Raw genomic sequence first — 6,109 nt, forward strand, 5'->3', positions numbered from 1 at the left:
TGATATTAATATGCATAATATTGTCTTCGGTCAACATTTTGGGTAAACGGACTCGGACCTGTGATTCGACGGTCCCGGAGGGTCCGTAGAAAAATATGGTACTTGGGCGTGTGCCCGGAATCAAATTCCGAGGTCCCAAGCCCGAGAAATGAATTTTTGAAAGAAATTGTTTTCTGAAATTTGATATGAAAATTTGAAATGAAAAGGAGTTAGAAAATATAGGTATCGGGCTCGTATTTTGGTTCCGACGCCCGGTACAAGTCTTAAATGTGTGTTAAGCACTATCTGTAAAGTTTGGCTAAAAACGGACGTCATATGACGTGTTTCGGACTAAAAATGGAGAATTTCAGTTATGAAAGTTGAAGAAAGAAAATCATGTGTTTGAAGCTTGATCCTATGTATATGATGTTATTTTGGCGATTTGATCGCACGAGTAAGTCCGTAAGATGTTTTAAGGTTGTGTGCATGTTTGGTTTGGAGCCCCGAGGGCTCGAGTGAGTTTTGAATGGGGTCCGGGAGGTCTTGGACTTAAGAAAATGCAGGTTCAGGTGTTGCAGACACCAGCGTGGCCGCGGTCATTTCCGCGCGTTCCAGGCTGGAGCCACGCGACCGCCATGCCTTTTTGTGCGGTCCGCGTGACTGAGTCTGAGGGCTAGGGTTTCAGGTTAACTAGCGCGGCCACGCACCAAAACAGTGCGGTCCGCGCTGGAAGGGTTTAGAGAAGCCCCAATTTTTCTCCCACTCGGCGTGGCCGCAACACATTTTTGTGCGGTCCGAGCCAGGTCCTCAGAAAGGTATACAAGTTCGGAAAATGTCAGTCATTTTTCACTTTTCAAAAATCCAAAACCTAAGAGGCGATTTTCCAAACAACTTTTCTTCTCCAAAACCATTGGTAAGTGATTTCAAACTTAATTTCTTCACTTCTTAACATCTTTTAACATGATTTCAACTTCAAATCAAAGGTTTTCATGGGGAAATTGGGTGTTTTGGGTAGAACCTAGGTTTTCTACAAATTGAGAAGTTGGACCTCAATTTGGGATCCGATTTCAAAACAAAACATATATTTGGATTTGTGGGAGAATGGGTAATAGGGTTTGGTCCGAACCTCGAGTTTCGACCACATGGGTCCGGGGGTATTTTTGACCTTTTTGGGAAAAACCTTGTAAAAACTATTTTTGTGCATTGGGGCTAGTTCCAATAGTAATTATTAATGCATTCAAGTAATTTGTGACTAGATTCGAGCGGTTGGGTGGTGAATTCGAGAGGTAAAACTATAATCGAGACTTGAGTTGGAGCATTCGAGGTAAGTGGCTTGTCTAACCTTGTGTGGGGGACCATTCCCCTTAGGATGTGCTATATTTGATAATTGAAATGGCCTGTACGTGAGGTGACGAGCGCGTACTTGAGCTAATTGTTGAAAAATCCTGTTTTTCCTTAAGTATTTCAATTGAGTTCTTTTCTTATTTTATTCTACTTGTGAATTTAGCATGTTGCTAGTCTAGAAAGGCATGTTTAGTTGACTAAATTGCCTATTTGCTTAAATTGCCTGAATTTGCATTACGTGAAGCATGTTAGGATAGAAGTAAATGTTTACTTGGTACGAAATTAGCATTAATTTAATATTCTTGTGTTGCTGCTCTGTGTGTTAAATTGGGACTATGGGTTAGATTCCCGGGAGATTCCCCCTGCACATTTACTTTGGGACTACGGGTTAGATTCTCAATTACACTGCTTATCTTATCCTAATATCTTTATATTTTATATAACCTCAGTAGTGCCCTGACCTTCCTCGTCACTACCCAACCGAGGTTAGGCTTGGCACTTACTGAGTATCGCTGTGGTGTACTCACGCCTCTTCTGTGCATGTTTTCATGTGCAGATCCAGGTACCTCTACTCAGGCGCACTATTAGTAAGGCAGGAGGACTACAGAGACTTTGAGGTAGATCTGCTGCGTCCGCAGACTGACGAGTCTCCCTCTTTATTCTATCTTTAGTACTTAGTTCTCTTTCCTTTTGTTTGTTAGATATTCTGTAGTTTGGAGCCTCACTATACATTTCTGTAGCCTGTGTTTTCCCGTGAGTTTCCGGGTTTTGGGATTGTTTTAGTCTTGAGATATTGAGTCGTATATGCCGAGCGACATTCAGTACAATTTCCTTTTTAGATAATTAAATATGGTATTCTATTTTTCTGCAATTATTATGTTTTCGCAAGTGTTAGGCTTACCTGGTCACGAAGACTAGGTGCCGTCATGACATGTTCACGGTTGGTGAACTAGGGTCATGACAAGTTGGTATCAGAGCTCTAGGTTCATAGGAGTCCCGGGACACAGGCCGGTTTATTAGAGTCTCGCTGATCGGTACGGAGACGTCTGTACTTATCTACGAGAGGCTATGCAACTATTTAGGAAAAATTCTTCAGTTCATTGATCTCCTTGTCGTGCGATATTTTTGACATCAATTCTAAACTTCTATCTTCTATTCTCTCATAGATGGTGAGGACACGTGCTACTCGGGACGATCAGGCACCCGCACCCCCTCCTGCAGCCATAAGAGGTAGGGGTCGGGGCAGAGGCCGTGGACGCGCACGGGGTGCAGCCAGATCACATGCGCGAGCTGCCGCTGAGGTACCGCCAGCAGATCCAGCCGGAGTTCAGGCACCCGATGCGCCTATAACCACTACTACTCCAGCCCTTTAGGACATATTGGCACAGTTTATGAGTATGTACACCAGGCTGGCTCAGACAGGGTTGTTTCCCCTTGCTGCAGCTACATCCCAGGCCGGGGGAGGGGCACAGACTCCCGCCGCCCGCACTCCTGAGTAGTGAGTGCAGGTTGAGCAGGTCCTAGAAATCATTCCTGTATAGACTGCAGTTCCAGTTCAGCCCGAGGATGGGCCAACTGCTTCTGAGGATGAGCAGCAGAGACTCGAGAGGTTCAAGAAGTATGATCCTCCGGTTTTCAGTGGACTAGCGACAGATGATGCCTTGGGATTTCTGGAGGATTGCCACCGTATTCTTCGTACTATGGGTATTACCGGATCGAGCATGGTTTCTTTCACTGCTTTCCAACTTCAGGGAGCCGCCTATGAGTGGTGGTACACCTATGAGTTAGACAGTCCAGACGAGGCTGCTTCACTGACTTGGACCCAGTTCTCAGACATGTTTTTGAGAGAGTTCGTCCCTCAGAGCCTCAGGGACGCATGACGTGCAGAGTTTGAGCATTTGCGCCAGGGTACTATGACTGTTTCAGAGTATGCTCTCCGTTACACCAGATTGGCTAGGCATGCACCAGCCTTGGTTGCTACTGTCCGCGAGAGGGTTCGCCGGTTTATTGAGGGGCTTATTCCTCCCATCAGATCTAGCATGGCTCGTGAGTTGGAGATGGATATTTCTTATCAGCAGGTAGTGAGCATTGCTAGGAGGGTTGAGGGTATGCATGCTAGTGAGAGAGAGGAGAGGGAGGCCAAGAGGTCTCGTGAGTCGGACCATTTTTCTGGTGCCCGTACCCCAGCTGCAGGTCGTCATGGTAGGGGATATATCAGTCGCCCCGTTCATTCAGCTCTTCCAGCATCCAGCAATGCTCCAGCTTCTCCCAGATCTCAGGAGCCATATTATGCACCTCTAGTTTCTAGCGCACCTCTTGCGCGGGGTGCTTTCAGAGGTCAGTCTAGCAGACCTGGCCCTAACCAGTCACAGCCACTACGTCCTCCCACAGCTTGTTTCGAGTGTGGTGACACACGCCACGTGGTGAGGGATTGCCCTAGACTTGGGAGGGGTGCACCTCCATACACTTCTCAGCCACAGAGTGCCCCACAGAGTTCTCAGGCCATTGTTCCAGCTCCAGCTGCCACCTCACCTGCCCAGCCAGTCAGGGGCGGAGATCGGGGAGATAGAGGTCGCCCTCGAGGGAGGGGCCGGGCCAGATTTTATGCTATTCCTGATCGTGCCGAGGCTGTCACCTCCGATTCTGTTATCACATGTATTATATTGGTTAGTCACAAAGATCCATCGGTTCTATTCGATCCAGGCTCTACTTATTCTTATGTGTCATCTTATTTTGCTCCGTATTTTGGGTACAGCCCGAGAGACTTTGAGCTCTCCTGTTTATGTTTCTACTCCCGTGGGAGATTCCCTTGTTGTGGACCGTGTATATCGGTCATGTTTGGTTACTATTCGTGGTTTTGAGACCAGGGCAGATCTTTTATTACTTGATATGGTTGATTTCAATATTATATTGGGCATGGACTGGTTGTCACCCCAGTATGCTATTCTTGATTGTCACGCTAAGACCGTGACACTGGCTATGCCAGGTATTCCCCGTATTGAGTGGAGTGGTACTTTTGATCACACTCCCAGTAGAGTTATATCTTTTCTTAAGGCTCAGCGTATGGTTGAGAAGGGGTGCGCCGCATATTTAGCTTATGTGAGAGATGTTAGTGCTGATACCCCTTCTGTTGACTCTGTCCCAATAGTACGGGATTTCCCCGGTGTGTTTCCAGCTTATCTTCCGGGCATGCCGCCGGACCGGGATATTGATTTTGGTATTATTAATTTGTTGCCGGGCACTCAGCCCATATCTATTCCTCCTTACCGTATGGCTCCTCCTGAGTTGAAGGAGTTGAAGGATCAATTACAAGAATTGCTTGATAAGGGTTTTATTCGATCCAGTGTTTCACTGTGGGGTGCTCATGTCTTGTTCGTAAAGAAAAAGGATGGTTCTATGCGCATGTGTATCGATTATCGGCAGTTGAACAAAGTTACAGTGAAGAACCGATATCCTTTGCCTCGTATTGATGATCTATTTGACCAGCTTCAGGGTGCACAGGTGTTTTCTAAGATTGATTTGCGCTCAAGATATCACCAGCTAAAGATTCGGGAGCTGGATATCCCGAAGATTGCATTCAGGACTCGGTATGGTTGTTACGAATTCCTTGTCATGTCATTTGGGCTGACCAACGCCCCAGCAGCTTTTATGCATTTGATGCACAATGTATTCAGGCCCTATATCGACTCATTTGTCATTGTTTTTATAGATGATATTCTTGTATACTCCCGGAGTCGGGAAGATCATGAGCAGCACCTGAGGACAGTGCTTCAGACCCTGAGGGAAAAGAAATTATATGCAAAGTTCTCAAAATGTGAGTTTTGGTTGAGTTCTGTGGCGTTCCTAGGCCACATGGTATTGAGTGAGGGCATTCGGGTAGATCCAAAGAAGGTGGAGGCCGTGCAGAGTTGGCCCAGGCCCTCCTCATCTACTGAGATCCGTAGTTTCCTTGGCCTGGCGGGGTATTACCGTCGTTTTGTGGAGGGGTTCTCATCGATTGCAGCCCCTATGACTAGATTGACCCAGAAGGGTGCTCCTTTTCAGTGGTCAGACGAGTGTGAGACGAGCTTCCAAAAGCTCAAGAAGGCTTTGACTTCAGCCCCTATTCTAATTTTGCCTACTGGTTCGGGGTCCTATATGGTTTATTGTGGTTCCTCATGAGTTGGACTGGGAGCGGTGCTGATGCAGGACAGTAGGGTGATTGCCCACGCGTCCAGACAATTGAAGGTACATGAAAAGAACTATCATGTCCATGACCTTGAGTTAGCTGCTATTGTTCATGTCTTGAAGATCTGGCGACATTATTTGTACGGCGTGCCTTATGAGATTTACATGGATCATCGGAGTTTACAGCACTTGTTCAAGCAGAAGGATCTGAACTTGCGCCAGAGGAGATGGTTGGAGCTACTGAAGGATTATGATATCACTATTTTATATCACCCGGGCAAGGCCAATGTGGTAGCCGATGCCTTGAGTCGCCGGGCAGAGAGTTTGGGGAGTTTGGCATATTTACCAGCTTCAGAGAGGCCCATGGCGATGGATGTTCAGGCTTAAGCCAGTCAGTTCGTGAGATTGGACCTTTCGGAGCCCAGTCGGGTTCTAGCCTGTGTGGTTTCTCGGTCTTCATTGTTTGATCGTATCAGGGAGCGGCAGTATGATGACCCTCATTTGCTTGTCCTCAGGGACACAGTTCAGCATGGCGATGCTAGGAATGTGACTATTGGAGATGACGGGGTATTGATGATGCATGGTCGTATCTGTGTACCCGATGTGGATGATATTCGGG

This window comes from Nicotiana sylvestris, chromosome 7 (genome assembly GCF_000393655.2).
Source record: "Nicotiana sylvestris chromosome 7, ASM39365v2, whole genome shotgun sequence".
Classification (NCBI taxonomy): Eukaryota; Viridiplantae; Streptophyta; class Magnoliopsida; order Solanales; family Solanaceae; genus Nicotiana; species Nicotiana sylvestris.